Source organism: Odocoileus virginianus, chromosome 15 (assembly GCF_023699985.2).
Source record: "Odocoileus virginianus isolate 20LAN1187 ecotype Illinois chromosome 15, Ovbor_1.2, whole genome shotgun sequence".
Lineage (NCBI taxonomy): Eukaryota > Metazoa > Chordata > Mammalia > Artiodactyla > Cervidae > Odocoileus > Odocoileus virginianus.
Genome location: NC_069688.1, coordinates 31,299,526 through 31,325,095, shown reverse-complemented (window position 1 = coordinate 31,325,095; position 25,570 = coordinate 31,299,526). Strand labels below are relative to the sequence as shown.

The following is a 25,570-nucleotide window of genomic DNA, read 5'->3' as shown; positions in this document are numbered from 1 at the left end:
CCTTGCCTGGAGAATTTCATGGACAGGTGAGCCTGGTGGGCTACGGTCTACAGGGTCACAAAACGTTGGACACAACTGAGTGACTAACACTAACTAACTTAAGGGATAGATGAGAATTTGCAATCATTTCTGTCACATTCCACTGGCCAATGTAAATGATAAGGTCAGCAGAGATTCGAGGCAAAGAGAATCAGCCTTTACTTTACATATGAGAAGACCAACATATGTCTACAATGGTAGGGAGAACTGAATATTATATGAAACAGGATTGTTTCTTGAAATTTGAGGAGAATATCACAAATAGGTCATATCCCTTCTATTTTTAAATTTCACTATGTTTTGGACTACTCAAAAAATTGCATTTCTTTTATTACATGAAGGAGAAAAAAGAAGGAAGAGAAGAAAGAATTAAAAGAAAATCCCTGCAAAGGAAATTTGCCTTTTAAGTTTCCTAAACTAATTAAGAACACACTCAAGTCTGATTTATTATCAAAATTTAACAGGTATTTACCTATGTTAGAGTATTAACTGCAATAGTAAAATCATCCAAGTATCAAATTCTCAACATCTCCTGTTTAAATTAATAATCTTAAAGAAGTTTCACCTAAAACAGAGTTGTGGCTCATTAGATGAAATATTTTTTATTAGATTTTATATTAAGTGGAGTTCATTTGTAGAAAACAGACACCACCTTAGGTACTTAAGGGAAAAGAGATTTAATACCATGACTTTGGTGCATAAAAATTCACTGGAAATGGTGGATGCACAAGATCCAAGATGCTGTAGATCAACACTGCAGAACCAGCCCAGCAAAGGACTGCTAACTGTCATCATCAGGATGCTGGCAAGTCAAGAAGCTGCAGTCTCAACTGGACCATCATCTTAGCCACAATATGAGGAAAGAGTATTTCCTATAACTGTTGACTGGGATCAAAGAATGGAAAGCCACCACTGAGATGTTGGCCTCTGGACCATGGATGCTTAATGAGTTACATAAGGGCGAATATAAATTAAAAATAAGGAAAAAAATTAATTCTTTCCACTGTAAAAGGTGAAGCATTTCTCTCTCTCGTCCATTTCTTATAGCTTTTACTTTAGAAAACATGTAGTTCCTCTCATTCATTGAAATGTTTGTAACTCTTTTTTAAAAACTCAATATGCCTCTTGCCAATTTTATAATACAGGAATATTTCCACAAAGACCTGGAAACCAACTCTTTGAAATGTAAGCATCAAGGAGGAAAATGCCCCTCTCTCAGTTCTGGTGGGAGGGTAGGAGCCCAACTTCAGCTGGACCCTGTCTCCAAGTTACAAACCTACCTTCTGTCATAACAATATGAGAAATTTATTTTTCCTTTGGATAAAGGCAGTGAGCAAAGACAGGTGGTTGCCCTGATTACCAAGTGAATTTAGGACCAACTATGTGTGATAAATGGTGCTGTCCCAGGGCTGTTTATCTTGAGAAGATAGATGGAACGGGATGTATCTGCTTGGCTTTATAAAAGGGTGAGATTCCTTTCTCTTTTTGCAGTCTCCTACCAGATCACCTATAATTCACACCACGTTTAAGTTCAGGCTCACTCAATAACAAAAGTTTTTTCTTTTGAGGGGAGAATCTCTAGTTTGGCAGGGAATTTGGATTTTATATTTCCCCAATACTTGCATGCCACTGCCTCTGTTCCCACTGTTTTTGTTCACTTATTCAAGCCATACATGAGTACATTTGATAGGCAAAACCTATATCACATCGAGACCACTAATTTTGGGTGAGCTGGGAAATGTAGTTTTTAGCTTCCCAGTCCCAACAATGTATGTTTCATCAAAATAATGAAGTTCTAAATTTTGAGACAAGCAATAAATAAGGTATTATTAATATAAAGATCATGCAGTCTAAATGTGCTTAAATTTCTGCTCTAAGACCTGGAGAAACTCTAGTATTGGAATTTTTCTAACCATGAACTGCAACAAATGCATGCCTCAGCACGTGCCAGGTGTCAGGGAGAACTAATGACCAGTTCTGTGGATCTTCTCCACCACGGGCCTGAGCTAATCACTCTATTTTTAGTTCTCACCACAATTGTGCAGGTTGGGTATAATTATTTGGATTTTATTCCTGAGGAGACTGAGGTTCAGTTTCCATGTCCTATCTCAAACCATACAACTAGAAACAAGGTTTAAAAATTCAAGGTTTAAATGTAGGTGATCTATCCCCCTACTTATCTCATAATTTCCCCTTTTCACCTACAGGCTCCTAGACAATCCCAGTGGGGGTTTCTCCTGCCTTATCACACAGTCTCATTACGTCTAGAGTTAGGAAAATGCTCCAAGATAAAGAAGCAAAGGTTTTTCTAGATGTGGCTTAACACAGGAGCCTGGTTTAGAGAACCACCAGCTGGCACTGCCCTTCTGGCCAGCCACTGCCTGACAGCTTCCATGGATGGTCAACAGGAGGGACAGACAAGCAGCACCACCTTTCACCACAGGAACATGTTGGGTAGGTTACTTGACTTTCCTAAGCCTCAACTTCCAAATCTGTAAACCAGAGATAAACAGAGTCTCCCTCATGGGTTTGTAAGGACTGAATGAGAAAACATTCAAAGTGCCTGCCCCATGCCTGCGTGCGTGTGCACGCTCTGTCTTATCCAACTTCTTGCTACGCTATGGACTGCAGCCCACCAGCCTCCTTGTCCATGGGATTCTCCAGACAAGAATACTGAAGTGGGCTGCCATGCCCTCCTCCAGAGGATGAAGGCCCAGGGGAAAGCAACAAATGAAGATCAGCACTCATGATAATTCTACTACAATCATTTCACAAAGCAGTGCATTCTCATTTGAGATGGCCAGAGTTACTAAAAAATGACTTCTATAGAGCAGACTTTCGCCTCTAGTACTTCCTATTCATTGACCTTAAGTATCCCTTGTGGGAAAAAAGCAAATGAGGCATCAAGCTCCATCTCCCAGGTGACAACCTCTCGAATAATTGAAAGTACATTTCCCTTGTGCTTCCCTACATTTTCCCCACTCCAGGCTAACACTTCACAGTTGCATCTGTTGACTGTGATACAATTGTCGCACGCTATGCCATCCTGTTTGCCCTATAAACACTCTGGTTTGTCACTCTCTAGTGTGATGCTGTGAACAATATGGGGCCCAGAAGTGAACACAGTACTCCAAAGATGCTGTGCCAATGCAGAAAATTGAAAGTCTGAACCTCCCTTGGTCTGGGTACAGTTTAGCTTACCTTAAACTGATATTTGCTTTAAAAAGCCACCTTACATTGTCTACCCACATAAAACTTGTTCTTGAAACTTCCCCCATCCAACACACACTGAACTTTTTTTATATACAGACTATTCTTTAGCCACTTCTCAAGTCTATTTTTGGAAATATTTTTAAAATGTTGGTATTTACATTTTATTCCATTTTATTTCACAACTATACAGTTGTGAAATATAGATGTGAAATAAGATGATAGTTTTGGCTATCACTTCAGTCTTTCAGTTGTTTGCTTTTTTTTTTTTTTTTTTTTTTTGAGATATAGTTCATTTGGAGAAGGGCATGGCAACCCACTTTAGTATTCTTGCCTGGAGAATACCATGGACAGAGGAGCCTGTGGGCTGTAGTCCATGGGGTTTGCAAAGAGTGGGACATGACTGAGCTACTAACACTTTCACTTTCATAGTTGATTTACAATGTTTCAGGTGTATAGCAGAGTGATTCAGTTATATATCTATATCTACATATACATATATGTACTCTTTTCAGGTTCTTTTCCTTTATAGGTTATTACAATATATTGGCTATAGTTTTCTGTGCTATATAGTAGGCCCTTGTTGTTTACTTTGTATATATTGTAGTGTATATTTATTAATCCCAAATTCTTAATTTATCTCTCCCCCAAGGGCTTTTTAATCTTAATTTCCTTATTTACTATATAAGCAACTTCTCTGGATTAGCTAGGATTAGATTTGATGATGAGTTACGTGACACTAAGATACCATGACTTAAATGAAATAGAATTATATTCTGTCTTAAGTAAACAAAGACTATCCACTTTCCAGTTAATAGGAAGGAGGAAAGAACCAAGAAGTTTGTCTCCAGTCTGTTTAAGATGATCAAGCCAAAGTGTCCTTCCATATAACACTTTGGTTTATAGACCTAGTTAGAATGTAGTCATGAGGCCACACCTACCTGCAAGAGAGGCTGAAAAAGGAAATCTATTCTGAGCAGCTATGTTTCAGGCTAAGAAGAATAATCCCATGAAGTAAGAGAGAGAGCAGGTACTTGGGGCCAACTAGTAGCTTCTCCCACACCTTCCCAGGTTTGTGCCCTTGGTAGATATGAAGGCTTTCTTTCTATGACTTTATTCACATCACTGATAAAAATCTTTAAGGGGACCCAGACATTGGCACATTCAGCAAGTGAAATCTTCTCCCTTGTCCTACAGTGGAAAGTCCCTTAGCATATCATTCATTCAATAAGAATCCCATAAATATAGCAAGACCGAGGGTTGGGGGGGGGCGGGTATAGGACAGGATGTGATTGGTTATGTCAAAGCTTGCACCACATCCTTCACAACCAAGGATGAAAGGACCCTAGAATATGCATGCCTTTGCTTTTATCGTCTTATTTTCTCTCTTGTACTTTGGCATGTAGGTCTTACCTGATTTCTTTCTGCTATATTAGATGATAAAAACCAAACACTTTTTAGCTTGCTATCTTTACATTTTTAGTTCTGTATCTCAGATTTACAGACCAGGACCCCTTTAGGTAACAAATGGAATAAATATCGTATACTCCATCCACTTCAGTTTCATTAGACCAGTGCTTTTCAAACAATAACGTACATGAATCATGTGGAAGAAATTGTTAAAATTCAGACTGATTCAGCGGGTCTGGGAGGGAGCCTGAGAGTCTGCCCTTCTACCAATTTCTTTGGTGATGCCAATGCTGCTGGTCCTTTGACAATAGTCTAGGTACTAAGGAGATTAGACCACACACTACATGTGACCATGGACCCTGTCTGCTGTATACTGGTATACTCAAAACCCAACAGTACACATAGCACACAGAAGTAGCACCATAAATTTTTTGAATCAATGAATAAATAATATAACTATGGTCCCATAAGCTATCTACGGGAAGTAAAATTCAACTTAATTTACTTCTACTCACAATTACTCACAATTGTAATAAGCATCTACCTCATGCCCTCAACTATATTGGATACTTCAAGGACATTAATTATTTAGTGTTTACAACAATCCTACGAGTTATGTAATATTTCCATATTGAAAATGAGAAAACTGAAGATCAGATATAAATTTGTAGAGTCCTGAAACTATAAAACAAAATTTTAAAATGATAGAGCAACATGGTTGATTTACAGTGTTGTGTTAATTTCTGCTGTACCACAAAGTGACTCAGTTATACACATACATGCGTGCATACTCGGCCACTCAGTCATGTCCAATTCTTTTCACCCCCGTGGGCTACAGCCCACCAGGTTCCGCTGTCCATGGGATTTCCCAGGTAAGAATACTGGAGTGGGCAGCCATTTCCTCCTCCAGGGACACACACACACATATATATTCTTTTTTATATTCTTTTCTGTGGTGGTTTATCCCAGGATATTGAATATAGCTCTCTGTGCTATACAATAGGACCTGTTGTTTATCCAGTTTGTATGTAATAGTTTGCGTGCACTAACTCCAGACTTCCAGTCCGTCTCTCCCCACCCCACCTCCTTGGTGATTACAAGTCTGTTCTCTATGTCTATGAGATTGTTTCTGCTCTGGAGATAAGTTCATTTGTGCCATATTTTAGTTTCCTCATATAAGTGATATCATACAGTATTTGTCTTTCTCTTTCTGACTTATTCCACTTAGTATGATAATCTGTGTTCGCAATGTATAGTAAATTTTTAAAAATAATTTAAAATGTAGTGGTTTTGTATGCTAGAAATAAAAGAAATTTCTTCCCAAATTGTAGATGATTTACCTTGGATCAAAAAGTTGGTTGCTTCATTTTATACCTGTCTTTTGTACTGAAAGTTTAGTATGTACATTGAATAGAGAGATAATTGGGTTGTATGTTTTATTTTGTTGAAATAATATTATAAATCAACCATACTTCAATAAAAATAAGTTAAAAATAAATAAAGTTTTAATGACACACACAAATAAAATAAAATGATAGATCAGAGAGCATAACAGATCTGTGTAATCCTCAGGTGCACTGGCTCAGCTGCCTGCTTCTATCAAGGGAAAACAAACCCCTAACCTCCATAGCACGAAGCTCATTTGACAGACTAGTTCCACCTTGCTGCTCAAGCTGAAGAGAAATCCTCTCTTTACCAGCCCCAGAAGCAAAGAGGAGGTGTAAGGATGCTGTGTGTGAGTGTGTGTGTGTGTGTGTGTATTCAGCCACTAAGTTGTGTCCAACTCTTTTCAACCCCATGTACCATAGCCTGCCAGGCTCCTCTGTCCATGGGATTTTCGAGGCAAGAAAAGGGGGATGTACCAAAACTAAAGACCCTCTGAAAGCCTCATCCCCGGCACTTTCTAGTTTCTAGTGGGCTCACCTACAGTCTTAACTTAGGGGCAAATCTCCAGAACACCAAGCATCGCCTAAACCTCTGGTTCCAGCCTACTCAGCACTTCATGATAAAATAATTCATTACACAAGCAGCATTTGGGGGAAGTGTCTATACCCCAAATATATTTATTTGGCTTATCTCTGAAATAATTCATTTCAATTTTAACAATGAGAATTTTACTTCAATTTGAGTCACTACTTGCAAAGAAGTTGAGCATGACTGCATGAGTGAACAACAACAATACATGAATTGTTACCAGTTTTAATTTCCTTACCCTACTTATTTATTGTGCTATGTCGAAGACGGTGAATTATTAATTTTAAAAATTTTATTAGGAAATTCCTCAAAATAAATAACAAATAATTCATCTATAAGAATGATTAGATTAAATTTAAAATGGCCATAAATACTTGGCAGTTCCTCTCAGCAAGAGGCAGAGTCTGTTTCCACATTCCTTGAACCTGGGCTGGCCTTGTAACTTGCTTTGACCAGTAGGACCAACGGAAGTAATGTTGTGTAGGTTGAGTATGGGTCTCAGGAAGCTATGCAGTTTCCATTCTTGCCCTCTTGGGATGTGTAGCAGTGAGATCCAACCCAGGTCGAGCTGTGGGAGAAAGATCACATGGAGCAAAAGCAAGGCATCCAAGCTGAGGCTCCCTAGACCAACTAGATCTCAGACAAGTCGCCCACAATCTGCAGCCACATGAGTGACCCCAAGTAAGATCGACAGAGCTACCACATTACTGCCACACAGACTTGGAAGTAAACAAAATAGCTGTTGCTACAACAGACAACGGGGCTTCCCAGGTGGCTCAGTGGTAAAAAATTGACCTGCCAGTGCAGGAGACACAGGTTCGATCCCTGGGTGGGGAAGATCCCCTGGCGTAGGGAGAACCAACTCCGGTATTCTTGCCTGGGAAATTCCATAGACAGAGGAGCCTGGTGGGCTGCAGTCCATGAGGTTGCAAAGAGTCAGACATGTCCAGCAACTGAGCTCACGGACACAGCAGACAACTGTGTGTAATACTAACTCTACATGTTGCTATAGGGATTGGAAACCATGGCTATAACACACCTAATCCAGGGCCTGGCAATGTTTGGTGTTGTTCTCAAAGTTTCTAAAAGGTAAGTATTCTAAGATTTCTCTTAGTGACTTTTTCCCTCCACTAGGCATGAGTTCTTCTTTATGTTTAGACAAGTCTCCACTAGAGTAGCTTATTATCTGAGTGTCTGCTCGGTTGACATGCAGAACCGATTGCCACATTCCTGTTACTACTGTGCATACACCTGATGTTCTTTTTGTGTTAATTACATCAAGACTCTGGTTTTCTGAAGAAAGAGCTGATAGTCTTGTAATGAGTCCCATCTTGATAAATCAACTGATTTCAGGAAAAATTACTCTCACAGCAACCCCGTGATATAGGTAGATAAAATATTTTCCATCCTGTTTCTTTGGTTGCTTATTATTTTAACCTTACCCTAGTTAATCCATGAGAAGCAAGGAAACTGAATAGTTTTTCTAAATAAGAGAGGACTATAGTACAAGTTAGAGTTGGTATTTTAACCTCCCAAAGACAACTGACTACAAATTTACTATTCAACTAATTATGATGATATTGAAAGCAGTGCTATTCACTTAACCTTTGGATTCAGTGGGGGCAGTATGCCCCACCAGCAAAAATTGACTCTTGTAGGAGTGAAAAATATTTTGATATTACAATGGTTTATGTCGCTCAAAGGGGCCAAGGAACATAAACAGATATATAGAATATTGATATTATTAAAATTTCATAGGAAGTAATGGTTACTAGGAAAATAATGTGTAAAATGGCTCCATAGATAATAATGAAAAGAAGGCTAAGAAACACTGATTTATCTTTTTTCTTTTTTTTCAGTTTTATTAGATATAGTGAAAATAAAATGGGAATATATCTAAAATAGACAATGTGATGATTTGATATACATTGTACATTGTAAAGAATTCCCCTCACAGAGTGAATTCACTTCCCATATTAGCCCTTAGTTTTGGCCTGTAATGTTTATGTTCTAGTCTCTCCAGTTCAGTTCAGTCACTCAGTCGTGTCTGACTCTGCAACCCTATGAACTGCAGCACGCCAGGCCTCCCTGTAAATCACCAACTCCCGGTGCCTACACAAACTCATGTCCATCTGAGTCAGTGATGCCATCCAACCATCTCATCCTTATCTCTCGCCCCCTTATCCTCCTGTCTTCAATCTTTCCCAGCATCAGGGTCTTTTCAAATGAGTCAGCTCTTTGCATCAGGTGGCCAAAATATTGGAATTTCATCTTCAACATCAGTCCTTCCAATAAACACTCAGGACTGATCTCCTTTAGGATGGACTGGTTGGACCTCCTTGCAGTCCAAGGAACTCTCAAGAGTCTTCTCCAATACCACAACTCAAAAGCATCAATTCTCCGGTGCTCAGCTTTCTTTACAGTCCAACTCTCACATCCATACATGACTACTGGGAAAACCATAGCCTTGACTAGACAGACCTTTGTTGGCAAAGTGTCTCTGCTTTTTAATATGCTGTCTAGGTTGGTCATAACTTTCCTCCTATTCTCTTAGCAAATTTCAATTATGCAATACAATATTACCAACTACAGTAACTATGTTAGACATTAGATCCTTAGACCTTATTCATCTTAAAGTTGTAATTTTGTACACTTTTACCCATCTTCCCCTATTTCACCCACCATCAGGTGCTCCATGTCAGCAATACAGCTATTATGCTTTGTTACTTGTGTATTCACTAAAGGATCAATTTTAAGTTCCTTGAAGAACTTTTCCTTTGCATTCCCATCTCAGCTAACTGGTGTAAGAGTCTTAACCTTCATCCTATCTTGACTTTCAACATGTCTTCCTCACTCAGCTTAATACATGAGGAATAAGGAAATTGTTAATTTTTGTAAAGAGTAGGATATAGTACAGGTTAGAGTTGCTTGTATTTTTGACTTCTACAAGTTTGACTTTTTAAATAATTCCACATATAAATGATACCATTCCTCTGTCTGACTTATTTCACTGAACACAATGTTCTCTTCAATTTCACTGAAACACAGTGTTTCATCCATATTGTCAAAAATGACAGGATTTCTTTCTTTTAAGGCCAACATATATTTGAGATAAGTTTTGTTTCCTTTATATATCAGAAGTGGGGTTGCTGGATCATAGGGTAGTTCTATTATTGATTTTTTTTTTTTTTTGAGGAACCTTCATACTGGTTTTCACAGTGGCTACAAAAATTTATATTCCCACAAATACCCAAGCATTCCCTTTTCTCCATACCCCCTGCATATGCTACGTCTTTTTAAAAAGAGGTATTCTAGCAGGTGTCAGGTTATATCTTATTGTGATTTTCATTAGCATTCCCCTGATGATTAGTGACGTTGAGCACCTTTTCATGTATTTATTGGTCATTTATGTATCTTCTTTGGAAAAATATTTATTCAAATTCTTTGTTCTGGTTGCTCCAGCCACCAGTCATTCTCTCCTCTCTGCATAACTTTTGACACCTTTATTCCCTAAGACATATTAATATTGACATTAAGCCAGTTAATAACCATACCATAGACTCAAAGTGTTCAAGTGAAAGGAAAAGTCACATTTCTCTCACTTTAAATTAAAAGTTATAAATGGTAAAGCTGAGTGAGGAAGGCGTGTTGAAAGTCAAGATAGGATGAAAGCTAGGATACTTGCACCAGTTACCTGAGGTGGGACTACAAAGAAAAAGTTATTGAAGGAGCTTAAAATTGATCCTCTAGTGAATACAGAAATAAGAAAGTGTAACAGCCTTATTGCTGACATGGAGAAAGTTCTGGTGATCTGGATAGATCAAACCAACCACAACATCCCTTTAAGCCAAAAGCCTAGTAGTAACCAAGGTCCTATTTCATGAAGGCTGAGAGAGATGAGGAAATTACAGAAGAAAAGTCTGAAGTTAGCAGAAGCTGGTTCATGAGAGTTAAGGAAAGAAGCTATCTCCATAATATAAAACTGCAAGATGAAGCAGCAAGTGCTGAAGTAGAAGCTGCAGCAAGTTATCCGAGATCTAGCTAAGATGATTAATTAAAGTGGCTACAGAAAACAGCAGACTTTCAATGTATATGATGCCACCCTATATTGGAAGACAATGCCACCTAGGACTTTCATAGCTAGAGAAGAAAAGTCAATGTCTGACTTCAAAACTTAAAAGAACAGTCTGACTCTCTTGTTAGGGACTAATGCAGCTGGTGGCTTTATGGTAAAAATCAATGCTCTTTTACCATTCTGAAAATCCCAGGGCCCTTCAGAATTCTGCTCAGACTGCCCTGCCTGTGCCCTATAAATGGAACTACAAAGCCTAGATTTCAGGTAAAGCAGGAGAAGCTGACCTGATTCCATACTCCTTATTCATTGCATATACTGCTGCAAAGTGTTGAAACCTTTCCTCTAATCTAGTTTCTATCCTAAGGTTGTATCCACCTTGATAGTAATATTCTTTCACTTTCCCTAGGACATTTTGCAATAAAGTTGCGGTGTCTCAAGTCATGCAGGGACTGGGCCCACAAATGTCCTAAACTTTATATATATATATCTCACTTCTTAGCAGTAGTCATGGTGATTAGACCAGTGAGGGAACACATGAGCCAAACTGCCCTAAGTCTGTCTGTGGAATTTTTATATAGCAAAATGGGATGGGGGAATGTGTTTTTATTTTGCTCCAGAATCATAAAACTTGGAGGCTCTAACCTGGAATTGGCTATGTTCCCACCCCCACCATGTAGATGAAATCATCTATCTGCAATAGGAGAGGAAAAAATTAATAAGCACGAAAACAGAGACATAAATAGCAATGGTGTCATTGTGTGTCCAGGTTCACATCTGAAGTTCCCCAGTTTGCCTGATCCTTTCAGCTCTTCCTTGGCTTCTCAGAACTACCGCCTGAGTGATTCACTAAAGTAACCTTGCTGTTTAAGCTTTCTTAAGTTGAAGGATGGGCTTTCCTCATAGCTCAGTCAGTAAAGAATCTGCCTGCAATGCAGGAGACCCAGGTTTCATGCCTGGATTGGAAAGATCCCCTGGAAAAGGAAATGGCAATCCACTCCAGTATTTTTGCCTGGAAAATCCCATGGACAGAGGAGCCTGTCAGGCTACAGACCATGGGGTCACAAGAATCGGACACAACTTAGCAACTAAACCACTACCACAAGTTGAAGTTTATGTCATTGCAAACATAAGAATATTAACTCTAGCCAAGATAGCTAACTCTTATCCCTCAGATGTATGCTTTTCCTTCACGGAGTTGGTACCAGGAACTGCTGCCCAGTCAGAGAACACACTTCTCAACTCAGTACATTTAGTTTGGGCCATGTGACCTGTTCTCACCAATGGAAACAAGAGGAAGTGATGTGCATTACTTCTAGATTAAGGTTGTTAAGAAGTGACTACATCTTCACTCTTTTTCTTCTACTAGCTGAATACAGGTAAGCATAGTGTCAGATGACGAACCTACAAGATAGTACAAGGCTAAAATCCTGAATCACTGGTTAGGGGAAAGTTTCACAGTAATATCTTTGGAAGTTTATGTGACTGAAAAGTAAATTTCTATCATACATACTTGATAATTTATATATTTTGAGTATTGTATGTGAGAGCAACTACTCTTATCCCAAGTAATGTACTATTAAAGTCTTTACCCTCAAGTTATTCATGGAAATTAAAATTTTCTTTGAGCTTAGGAATGAACATGAAAGATATGCTACAAGTGGTACCCATTCCAAATTTGGAAATATGATAAGAATTTAATTGTGTGATAAAGCAAGGGAATGGAATAATACAGTGGAAGAGAAGCACATATGCAAAAACAAAAACAAACAGCAAAAAAAAATCATGGAATGTTTGGAGACTAGTAATCCATTTGTTATTAATATAGAAAGGAGAAGAGTAATGGGATACCAATTGAAGAAGACAGGGAGAACCAGATAATAATAGGTCTTGCACCAAAACAAATTCTATAAAATTCTGGGTTCCCATATAAACACAATCATTATATCACTCCTGAGGACAGAAAGAGCAAGTATTGTTTATAGAAGTTTTTTTTTTTTTTTAATAGGGTTCATGGCGTATATACCAGGAGAAGAAAAAGTTGATACTCTGCACATAAATAATGGAGTTAGGGATTGGACTGATTCTGGATTGAACTTGAACTTGAGAGTAGTCAATGGTCTTTGTAGTAGCTTGGAATAAAACTTCTTAATAAGAGTTCTTTATATGAGATGGTGACAAACTAATTTAAATGAATTCTCTCTCGAGATATAGACATAAAAAACACTCAGAGGGAAAGCAAATCACTTAAGCTATGACTGTATCCAAAATAGTGCAAAAATATTGTTACAATTCTCTGAGGTTTATGGAATAAGCCAGTTATGGAAATATTGGAACCCAGGACCAACTTATAACAAGAAAGTGAGATAGTAGCCAGGTTACTTTGTTTAATCTTGCTTTCTTATGCTACTCCCCATTACCAGCAGTGATCTGGGTGTACCACTTCCATGCCACCTTAGAAACAACTGCTCTAATCCTATTAAGTCACACTAATGAGTCTGTATTCTATCTTGAATGTGCAAGTTACTTCTACCATCAAGTAACAGCCATAATATCAGCTCCCAGGAAATACAACTGTATTTTTAGTCCCAGCTTATTTGTCCTCTAGTAAATAATCACTAACTCTGACATAGAATGATTTCACATTAAGTGAAAGAAAATAAATGGGTTAGAGGAAATCAACTGAAATAGCTGTTTTATAACACAGAAAAATAATAATATCTTAAAATAGTCCATCTGCTGACAGGATACTGATACTTGAAAAATTCTACAAATAAACTTAACAAGGCTTTGAACTTTGATGTTGCAGCTGTGAATCTTGTTGCCAGAAAGTAGCCATGAAGGCAAAGGGGATACTATTTAAATAATGCCAATAAATAATATAGAAATCAAATAAAAGAATTACACTTTGCAAGAAATAGTGTAGTTGATTTATCAAATGAGGATTTTGTGTCACTTTGGAAGTCAACGTTTCTCAACCTGTTTTTTACCAAATGTTATTTGGTATTTTATAATAAAAGTTTCTGACTAACAATACTTGGAAAATGTTAGCTTAGATTTGATCGAGTTTCTTAATTGCAGGATTTTTCAAAGTCTGTAATATGCTAAGCAGCAATATTAATGCTTAATAAAGAATTTTAAGCATAAACCTTATTTCCCTAACCTATTTGACCTTGCAACATTTTTTGGTAAAACATCTCAAACAGTGCTCAGAATTACCAGTTTAACTTGTTCCATGCACTTTCAATGTAACCAAAGAATTAATTTTTAATTCAGTCTTCCAAATTTTGTATAAATAAATTTAGTCAAAGCAATTGTTTAGTATTGTAATTAGGGGGGAAATTATTACTCAAAAGAAATTCTGCACCTGAACTTACCATGGAAATCTCAGTCAGAATAAAGAAGAGAACCACATTTACCAGAGAGTGTAGGGTCCTCTCCATGGGAACTGAGTGCACACCACGGATATGGACCCTTCAGACCTGATCACACAAGGACAGTGTTGCTCGTCCCAAGAAATAAAGGTGAAAGTGTCAGTCACTCAGTCTTGTCCAACTCTTTGTGACCCCATGGACTGTAGCCCACCAGGTTTCTCTGTCCAAGGAATTTTCCAGACATGAATATTGGAGTGGGTTGCCATTTCTTTCCTTACATAAATAAAATTAATTATTTTATGTTACAGCTACTCACCAGGGCTTCCCTGGTGTCTCAGATGCTAAAGAATCTGACCTTGATGCTAGGAAAGATTGAAAGCAAAAGGAGAACAGTGTGGCAGAGGATGAGATGGTTAGATAGCATCACCAACACAATGGACATGAATTTGAGCAAACTCCAGGAGATAGCGGAGGACAGGGAAACCTGGCATGCTGCAATCCACGAGGTGACTGAACAACAGCTTAAAATGCAATATTTTAACTGCTTTTATAGCCAAATGACTAAGCCTATTTTCTTTTCATCTTGGTGAGAATAACAATAGTATTCTTTTTGACTTGAAATACCAAAAGATTATCTGTCCATTAAATACAGTCATCTTTTTTAAAAATTCATTGAAAGATATGTACGAATCTGATTGACTTGGCATACAAAGAAAAGCTAAATGGGACAGTTTTTCCATCTATCTGAAACAAATCTGCAAATTCTGTGAAATGAGAGCATTAAAATTTATTTCTTGTCATTGTTCCAATGACTAATAAACTACTTCTGTTTTTTAACAACAAATCTCCACAGAGGAAGTTTACTGAGCTAAGGCTTTTCTTACAACATTAACACAGTCTAAGGAATACTTTGGTTTACTCTTTTTTTTCTTCAAAATTCCAAAACAAATGCATAAATCTATCTTGAGAACAGCAATAAATACACAGAAGACCTAGGATGCCTAGGAGTCAGAAGATGTGTGTCCAAGGTCCAGTTCTGCTACTGTCTTTGGACAATGAGCAAACTCTTTCAGGTATCATCTCCCAAACATAAAATGAAAAGGTTTGAGTTGATCATCCTAGCTTCAAAATGACTTGAAAATAATTTTTTCAATGTGTCGGTCCCTTTAGTTGAAACTCAAATAAGCAGAATGAAAGTGGGTCCCAGTGTCTCATGTGTATTTCTATTGCAAAGTAATGCAGAGATTTCCCAAGGCTATCAATATGCTCTTGCGAAGCCCATTCCTAAAAGGAGGTGCCTATTAGTATCATGCAGTGAGTCTAAAGGCAACTCTGGAGGTCAAGTGGGGAAGGGGGTTAGGAAGCAACAAATTCTGCAGAGTTAAAGCTATACAAACTTGCCCCTTTGACAAACTGTTTGTATACCACAAGAGTTCCATTTCATTTTTCCTTAATTTTGTGACTTTCCCTGAACTTTTCATTTGGAGGTTGAATTGCATGTAAATTGGAGCTAATATGTGACCCCAGGTGACATAAGATCATATATGAGAAGTAATACATTCAGGGCCTCATTTTAATAGATAAAGTTTATGTTTACATCTTGGAGGCATTTGTGTGAATACTTATGACACCTAGTGGTCAAAAACTGGGAAATGGGATATTTAGGGAACAGAATGTCCTGAAGGAGGTTAAGTTATAAATAAAGGAAGAACTACTTTTTGGTAAAACATTTGTCTACAAAGGTTTCTGGTTTGAGATCCCTCATATAAGAAGCATCAACTTGAAGAAAACAAACCCTTAAAAAGTCAGAGTCTAAAGAAAGTGGAACTATGCCATCTTCAGTTCCAGATTCTGAACTGAGGAAGAAATTAATTCACTTGTATTCTTCCCATCTAGCAGTTTGAAAAACAACCATTCAAGAACTTCTGTGATCTGCCATTGCTCAGTCCAGGTGTTCAAGGATACACACTGGTCTTTAGAAGAGTGAACTCACGGGTCAGCATCTTTTTATTTTGTATCAACATCTTTTTATTTTCCATGTGTTGATGCAGTCTTTAAAAAATGTTTCCACTAAGGGAAAATTCTCAATTATTCATGGTGTCTACTTTGCAAAATCTTCAAAGAGAAAAAATGTAAAATCTGGAGTTCCTTTTCAATAAAAACAGTAGCTTACCTTCTTTCTTAAAAAAGCAAGAATTAGAAAGATAATAATAATCAAAGGGAGGAGATTCATAGAGTTCAAATGCGTTTGAATAAAACAATTCACTGGAGGAAGGGGTAGGCAGGAATGAGCACCACTGTTTATACAAAAAGCCATGTTAATAACATTCCTGGAAATTGTTATAGCTGATCACTGCCTTTGGTTCCTCTCTAAACTTTTTGGCATTTTCAAATGAGATCCACCCTAGGAGCTTTATCACAGAAGGCCCACAATCCACTTTCCTTCATATATTGAATATATTCCATCCTTCAAAGCAAACCATAACCAATTGCTTAGACTCCTCCTCTCTGAAATGTATTCCCAAATATTGCTGCTGCTGTGCAGTCACTTAGTCATGTCTGACTCTTTGTAACCCCGTGGACGGAAGCATGCCAGGCTCCTCTGTCCTCCAGTCTCTCCCAGAGTTTGCTCAAATTCATGTCCATCGAGTAGGTGATGCTATCTAACCATCTCATCCTCTGCCACCCCCTTCTCCTTTTGCTTTCGTTCTTTCCCAGCATCAGAGTCTTTTCCAATGAGTCGGCTCTTCATATCAAGCAGCCAAAAATCGGAGCTTCAGCATCAGTCCTTCCAAAGAATATTCAGGGTTGATTTCCTTTAGAATTGACTGATTTAATCTTGCAGTTCAAGGGACTGTCAATAGTCTTCAACACCACAGTGCAAAAGCGACAGTTCTTCGCTGCTCAGCCTTTTTTATGGTTCAAATCTCACGTTGGTACTTGACTACCAGAAAAAACAGTTTTGACTATACAGACCTTTGTCAGCAAAGTGACATATCTGCTTTTTAATACACTGTCTCCCAAATATTAGTTGCTCTTATAAAAGTTTGTTTTACAGGCTGTAGGGATAGTGTTGGATTTTGTCATGTAAGTCCCCTCCTTTTGAAAACAAATCCCTTAAACATTCTGGTAAAGGATGCTCCCATTAATACATCAATCTAGCTACTAATGTTTATATTTAAGCTAGTTTGTAATTTCTCAAGAATGATTTATTAATTTGGATTACCTATCCTACTGCTCCTCTTCATTATTGTAAACAGCCAAGAACTAGAAGAGTCTGAAGTTCTTTCCAGACACTGAGAATTGTCTGAGAATTGAATCAGCTGAGTAGATACATATTTTCTATAACTTGGAAGCCAAAAGAGCATAAATTGGAGTTAACTTCTCTGTGTAAAGAGAAAAAAAGTATGAAAGAGAGAGAGAAGAAGAAAGGCAGAGAGAAGAAAGGAAGGAAAAGAAAAAAAGAAAGAAAGGAAGGGGAAAGAAAAAGAAAGAAAGAAAAGGAAGAGGTTCTTAGAATGCAAATGTCTAGTAAGCAAGTTTTCAGGAACAAAGGGAAACTAAAATACTCTTTATGCATTGAAGTTTCTCTTAAGATCTTTCTCACAGCCCTGTCTGGAAGTCAAGTGAATGGGACCAGCAGAGGTTCCATCATTAACCATCTGTATTCTTGGACAAGTCACACAAACATTCTGGATCTTCCTTTCCTCATCTTACAGTATGGAGATATTTTGCTAGGTGATATCTAACTGGGGTCACCTCTGCTGCAGAATTATTTTTTTTAAATAGTTTATTGACTTTTTCTTATTTTATTTTCTCTGCTAATTAGGCCCCTCAAGTTTCCAATTCAATACCCTTTGAGATTTGAATCAAGAGAAGAGGAAAACAAAGATAATATCTATTTTCTCACTGCTATGAAAAATGAGAAAATAGAAAAATATACGAGAAGATTATCACGGAAAGAAAAAACTACTGTTTTAAAGAAATATAAAAAACCAGGAGTACAATTTAAGCAGTGACATATAATGATAGTTTTTTGTATTAAGTACAATAATTGCAACATTCTGAAATATTATTGGTTTGAAAGGTGGGAGTTGGCTATTAGTGTTTCAAGGTTGGGAAAGAAACACGCTTAAGCAATTACAGTTTCAAAAAGTTAGAAGTTGTTTTAACAGTTCTACACATTTCCAGAGAGATTCAAATATGGGATATGGAGTTGAATTCTCTTGTTTCCTTCCAGCCCTGAAAAGCTAACAGTCTATATTTATTTCTCCTGGATTTTTCTATGAAATGGCCTTTCCAAGTCCCTCTGGGTTTAGAGTTATTTGATTCCATGACTCCTATTTGCTGAAGGAAAACCAGAATGTCATCCCAAAATATGCCTCTTTGACATAAAAATTATTTTGAGCTGAAGGCAATGAAGAAGCAGTAAACGCAGCTAAAGTTACCCCCCTTTCTGCCTAAACACAGGAAATAAATTCTCCTTTCACTGGAGACAGACTCTTAACCCAGTGAAGGCAGCAAGAGTCTGCAACACAAGCTTGTTAAACTAACCGTTATATTCTGAGTTACTTCTTCAGCATTTACCACCCTTAGCCCAAACCCCGTTTTCTTCTCAATTCTTCACAAATTTATTGTTTCTCTGTCTAAAAGATACAAAAGCTTCCTGCTCCAATCACTTCTTTGGATCTCCATTCTCTTGTGTAGGCTCCATGTTCATATAAAAGCTCAATATAATTTGTATGTTCTTCTCCTGTTCATCTGTCTTGTCAGTTTAATTTTCAGACCCAGCCAAGGACGCTAAGAAGGACGAGAAAAAAATTTTCCTCCCCTGTGTTGCCAACCCATGAGAACAGGAAAGTCCCTCGGTGGACTGATGAAGAAGTGAGAAGACTTGGGAATAAATATCATTTTCACTGTTTTTACCATCTTCATCTACCTGGTGAGGAAGTGATGAAGTGTAGATAACCCAGAAAGAGTGAGAAATAAGAAACACGAGCGTAGGCAGACTAGTACTACCAGACAATGCCTGGAAAAATACCCATTTTATTTGTTTGTTTTTAGAAGAACCTGTATTTCTGACACTCTAGCCCCTCCCCAAATGAATGAGTTTGTTCCAGAAACTCATTCACATGGTGCCAAGTACTGTTTGCAAGTGGGTTGTGTGGCTTGTATATTTACAGTAGCACTTCTCAGGAAGTGCTAAAGTAAATCCTGTGGCTGAGAAGAGTCTTAGATTGTTTTGGTTCCTGTGATATTTATTTAACATAAACTAAAAGTGGAAGAGCACACATACCATGCACGCATCTCAGAGAATACCTGCTACCCTGTCCCAGCAGATGTTTGATTTAAGAGTGTTAAAAAGAAAAAGCAAAACTATGGGGCATAATCAGCTAATGTGCTTTTTCCAAATATTAAATTTCCCATAGGACTAGATTTTTTTTTTTAATCTAGTTTTGAGGACTTCCCCAGTGGCGCCGTGGATAAGAACCTGCCTGTCATTGCAGTGGTCATGGGTTTGATCCCTGATCAGGGAAGATTCCACATGCCACGGAACAGCTAAGCCCATGTGCCACGACTACAGAGCCCACATTCTAGAGCCTGCAGGCCGCAACTAGAGAGCTCTGTGCTGCAACTCCTGAAGCCCGAGTGCCTCGAGCCTGTGCTCGGCAACAAGAGAAGCCACCACAATGAGAAGCCCGTGGCTCCTACAAAGAGTAGCCCCCACTTGCTGAAACTAGAGAAAGCTCCTTCAAAGCAACAAAGACCCAGTGCCGCCAAAAATAAATAAATACATAAAATAATTTTTAAATTGCTTTAAAATTTAGTTTTGAAAGGCAGTGGAAAGATTAATTGCGGAAAGGAAAGAACAGAGGATACAGAGCAATTAAAGAAACTGTATTTTCCTTTTTAAACTACATTCCTACTCTATTAGCCGGCTTCTGTTGAGGCTTATTTCAGGGCCTAGGTTCATGACACGACTAGCAGAGAATTATGAAGTTCAAAGAAATCTACACCATGCATCTTACGTATAGGTGTATGTTTATGTATTTGCACTGTAATGTATGAATTCATGGAGAAGGAAATGGCAACCCACTCCAGTATTCTTGCCTGGAGAATCCCATGGACAGAGGAGCCTGGCAGTCGACAGTCCATGGGGTTGCAAAGAGCTGGACAGGACTGAGTGACTAAACTACCACATATGGATTCTGTTCAAAATGATTCTGTGTTTGTTTAGGTAGCATCTCTGCTTCCATGTCAGTCTATTATTTTGTAAACCTACTGAGGGCAAGGGACAGCTCTAATCCCACAAGTTGCTTCAAATGAATATCAGTCTATAATAACTTCACGCATGCCACGCCATCCTCCCATTCTCCCCACCATTCTAGCAGCCAGCAAGAACATCACTATTTGATGATACATTAGACTTTGTGCTCTTATCAATCTCCTGTAACCTCCAAACCCAGCATATGTCTCAACCCTGAGCAATTTGGACCCTATGTCTTTCTTCCCTGTAATCAATCTTCCTGTTACATTTTAGCGTTAACAACCTTCCAGGAACCTACCAGCCTCTTTCTCTGAGGCTGCTTTTCTAGAAAGGAATGCTACTGATTTATGGGTCCTTCTACTTATTCTAGAAACAGTTTTTTTAAGAAAAAAAAAAACACTTTTATCTTTGTGGATTTGAGCAGTAGGCATTCCACTGTCATGTAATTCCTTTTAGAAAGTGCACTGACTCCGAGGTGACATTAAATACCAAATTCAATAAAGACTTTTTTAAATGGTCCACATTAAAAAAATTTTTTTTAATAAATGAGCAATTATTTAAAAGAACAAGGCAATTCTAGATGGGCTAATAAGACCTATCCCCAAGGGAGGTTGTTAAACTAATAAAGAAAAGTACAGAGATCCATGTATAATTATGCCTGGATTTACAGAGAATATTTCTAGAAAGATAAATAAGAAACAAGCTACCATGATTTCCTCTGAATGGTAGATTTGAGTGGGAGACCTGCGTGGCTGGGCACAAGGGTGTAGAAAAACTTATCATTTACTCTATTAAAACAAAGTTCCCCTAAACAGAGTTCCCCTGCCAAGTTTATCATTATGCCCTCTATCCAAAACTTTATTCTCTTCTTATCCCTTCTGATCTCAATCCTATGCTAACTGAACACTAATCAACCAGAGTCAGATGACTAAAATTACTGTTGTTGATAGCATGTTGCTATAGTAAAATTGCTATTATAGATGTCATTACTATACAAACGCAGGTTGTTTCTCAGAGCAAGATGAGCTGAGACCCCCAGCCATGGACCACTTGGCCAGAGAATCAAACCAGAACATCCTGACCTCCAAAACTATGATTAAGAGATGTCACAGAAATGTCACAAGACAATGACTAACCCCAGCTTCCTTGTTCTTCCCCTTTAAAATTCCTCCAGCTCAAAGAGTGAATGGAAGTGGATCTGAGACGTGTGTCCCAGTCCTTTGCTTGCCACCTGGTAACGAAGCCTTACTTTGCTACAAATCCACTGTCAAACTTTAGCTTTCTGCCCACAAGTCCTTACTTAGTTACAACATTACCTTTTGAATTTTGTAGTATGTGCACTGAGTTTATTTATAGATTTAAAGTGATTTATTAATTTCAAAGGAGCTTCATGGGTGGCTTAGACAGTAAAGAATCTGCCTGCAATATGGGAAACCCAGGTTCAATCCCTGGGTCAGGAAGATCCCCTGGAGAAGAAAATGACAATCCACTCCAGTATTTTTGTCTGGAAAATTCCATGGACAGAGGAATCTGGTGGGCTACAGGCTATGGGGTCCCAAAGAGTTGGAACCCTTTGGTTCTTAGGTACTGAAATTAGACTTTGGCTAGTGTTTGGATACAGTTGTCAAATAAAATACAGGACACCCAATTACATTTGAAATTTAGATAAACCATGTTTAAAAATTAAATATAACTATGCCCCAAGTATTGCATGGGACATACTTACGCTTAAAAAAAAAAAATGCTGTTTATGTCAAATTCAAATCTAACTGGATACCTTGCATTTTTACTTGTTCAGTCTGACAGTCCTAGGTCCTGAACCCCCCATTTATTTTGTCGGTGACCCTGGAAAACGAGTGAAGTCAGATTCCTCTGAAGCAGAAGAAAGAAGAGAATGAGACCTCAGCCTGGTTCTGCACGGGTAGTTGGAGTGCAAGTTGGGCTTCAGAGGGAGGAAACCGGATTTCTGTTCCCCACACCCACACCTGAGCCTTGTGGGGAAGGGAGGACATCTCCAGACCGCCTCACTTGCAAGGAAAATGCCCCCAGTAGTCCGAGGAGGATAGTCAGCCCATGAAGAGCCATGCTGTGACTGCTGAAAGCACACCAAAGCTGGGGGAGAAAAAGGAGACTGTAGAAATAGATACAAAGGAACAACAAGAAGTAGGTCACTGGGAATAATTGTGAGCAAAGTAGGTAGGTTTAGTTGCTCAGTCATGTTAGACTCTTGTGACGCCATGGACTGTAGCCCACCAGGCCCCTCTGTCCATGAGATTCTCCAGGAGAGAATACTAGAGTGGGTAGTCATTCCTTGCTACAGTAGATCTTCCCGATCCAGGGATCAAACCCAGGTCGTCTGCACTGCGGGCAGACTCTTTACCAACTGAGCCACCAGGGAAGCCGCCCTTATTCCTGTTTGCAGAGCCTCTATATTCCTCCTGTTGGGTCACCAGTGGTATGTGATGGCCGTCACTCTGTGGTATGCAAAAAAAACCTGAAGGACGGCTTTACTGTCCTGCAGGGGGCTGTTTCATGCCCTGTCAGGCTAGAATTTTCCAAGTGAGGTGGTTCATGGAAGCACCAGTGGATTCCATGTCAGGCACACCTTGTCACACTTCATTTGCCATAAAGTGGGGCCCTTGATTCAGGTAATGCTGTTTCAGCAGATTAAACAGACCTTGTGGTCCCTGAGATAGTGGTGTTAGCTGATAAACCTACTGGCAAGAAGGGAAACCCTGTATCTGCGAGGTGTGTGTCTCTGCCTGATCTGGAGAGATTGACTCACAGATTCTGCTGAGGAAGAGCTAGTAAATCCTCCCTGTATACACTCACTGAAGCATTGCAGGCAGTTCTGACTCCCTATTATGCCCATCTAAGTGCCCCAAATCATGGTTCAAAGAAGAATCACTAACAACAATCATTATCTCTCTCGGGTTTCCATGGGTCAGGAATTCCCCAGGGCTCAGCAGGGCTGTTTTGAAGCAGAAGCAGCCTCTGAGGCAAGACTTTCTGAGCAATCAGTTTGCTAAAGGAAGTCTGGAGAGATCTGGAAGGCGAGGGGGAGGGGAAGCAGGAGCAGGAAGAGGGGGGAACCAAGGCAGGGTGTGATAGGGGCAGTTCTGCAGAAAGCTCGCTGCACCTGATTCGCTGGGCACCTCTGGATGTTGTCCTCCCCTGATGCAAGGGGCCTGAGCATGCTCACTCCACACCTGTCAGCACTGGCCATTTCCCACCCTGGACAGCAGGGTGTGAATCCCGAGGCATGCCTGCCTATACAGATACAGATCCAGGGTCCCCTTCAGATTGCTCTTAACCTGTTTCTTGATCAGTAAAAAAGGAAATAATATTCATATCTACATTATTTTTTAGGACTAAATGAAATTATGCCTACAAAGTTATTGTTTTAACAGCTGGTACATCTGTTGTTGTTTAATCACTAAATTGTGTCTGACTCTTTTGTGACTGCATGGACTGTAGCCCACCAGGCTCCTCTGTCCATGGGATTCTCCAGGCAAGAATACTGGAGTGGGCAGCTATTCCCTCGTCCAGGGGATCTTCCCCACCCAGCAACTTAACCCAAGTCCCCTGCATTGCAGGCAGATTCTTTATCATCTTGAGCCGTCAGGGACAGAAGATTATGTCCTAAATTATACAGTCTTTATCCCATTTTATGTGATGATTTACATGTTCCACTGCAGGTATGTTAATGTGGTTTATTACAACTGTACTGTCCCCAGGTGTCTCTGGGAGTGTTATTAATATATAATATATGGGTTAATATATGGATATCACATATGGACTATGCTAGCAAGTCAAGAAGCAACAGTTAGAACTGTTAAAAACATATTGTAAAGCAGAGACATTACTTGGCTGACAAAGGCCCGTCTAATCAAAGTATGGCTTTTCCATAGTCATGTATGGTTGAGAGAGTTGGACCATAAAGAAGGCTGAGCCTCGAAGAATTGATGCTTTCAAGCTATGGAGTTGGAGAAGACTCTTTGAGAGTCCCTTGGACTGCAAGGTGATCAAACTAGTCAATCCTAAAGGAAATCTGTCCTGAATACTCATTGGAAGAACTGATGCTGAAGCTGAAACTCCCATATTTTGGCCACCTGATATGAAGAATTGACTCACTGGAAAAGACCCTGATGCTGGGAAAGATGGAAGGCAGAAGGAGAAGGGAACGACAGAGGATGAGATGGTCGGATGGCATCACCAACTTGATGGAAATGAGTTTGAGCAAGCTGCAGGAACTGGTGGAGGACAGGGAAGCCTGGCGGCTGCAGTCCAAACAGTCACAAAGAGTTGGATGCAACTGAGCAACTGAACAACAACAACAACTTTTTAAAATGCAAAACAAGTTCTGAGTTCAGAAATATGCCTGGCCCAAGGGACTGGGATATGAGGGTCTACTTTTTACTACGACTTTACCTCCTGCCATTTGCACTTGCTATTCCTTCTGTAGGAGATGCTCTTCCCATTCCTTTCTTACCTGGCTCCTTTTCTTCCTTCAGGTTTCGACTTAAATTTCTCCTCCCCAGAGAGGCCTTCCCTGTTGCTATTGGTTCTTGCTGTTATTTCCCATTAGGCATGCTATTTTGTCCTGCAAAACAATTATGTCAATATATAATTATTACCTTAAAGCAAACATGCTCAGTTGTATCTGACTCTTTGCGACCCCATGGACTATAGCCTACAAGACTCCTCTGTCCATGCAATTATCCAGGCAAGAATACTGGAGTTGGTTGCCATTTCCTCATCCAGGGAATCTTCCTGACCCAGGGACCGAATCCACATCTCTTGCATCTCCTGTGTTAACAGGTGGATTCTTTACCACTATGCCACCTGGGAAGCCCAATTTTCACATTAGTTTTTATTTATTGTTTATCTCTCCCTCTAGACTCTAAACTTCACTAAGTTAAGGACTCTTTACCTTTATTTGTTTTTGTATGTCCAGCTTTTAGTACAATACCTGGCACATTATAGGGGCTCAATGTAGGGGCTCACATTTGCTGAAGTGAATGAATGAATGAATGAATCAGACAATTAGTCCATTCAGAAATGCTGATATTGGAATGGGACTCAAAGACCTCATCTTCTAGTTAAGCAAAGCTGATACAATAAGGAAGACCTAACATATATATGAATTTGTTCTTGTATAAAAGAAGTACTTTTCTTAGGTCCAAAAATACTGACTTCAGGTATACAAATCTGTATAGAGTA

General features: G+C 39.0%; 1 long non-coding RNA gene across 1 annotated transcript; it reads right to left on the bottom strand.

Moving 5' to 3' along the window:
• Window positions 1-6,907: 6,907 nt before the first annotated feature.
• Window positions 6,908-24,945, bottom strand: LOC139038394 (uncharacterized). Its single transcript, XR_011491358.1, has 2 exons — window positions 24,840-24,945; window positions 6,908-7,201 (listed from the first exon to the last, which is right to left on the bottom strand). It is a non-coding gene; the product is annotated as an uncharacterized lncRNA (long non-coding RNA).
• Window positions 24,946-25,570: the final 625 nt, after the last annotated feature.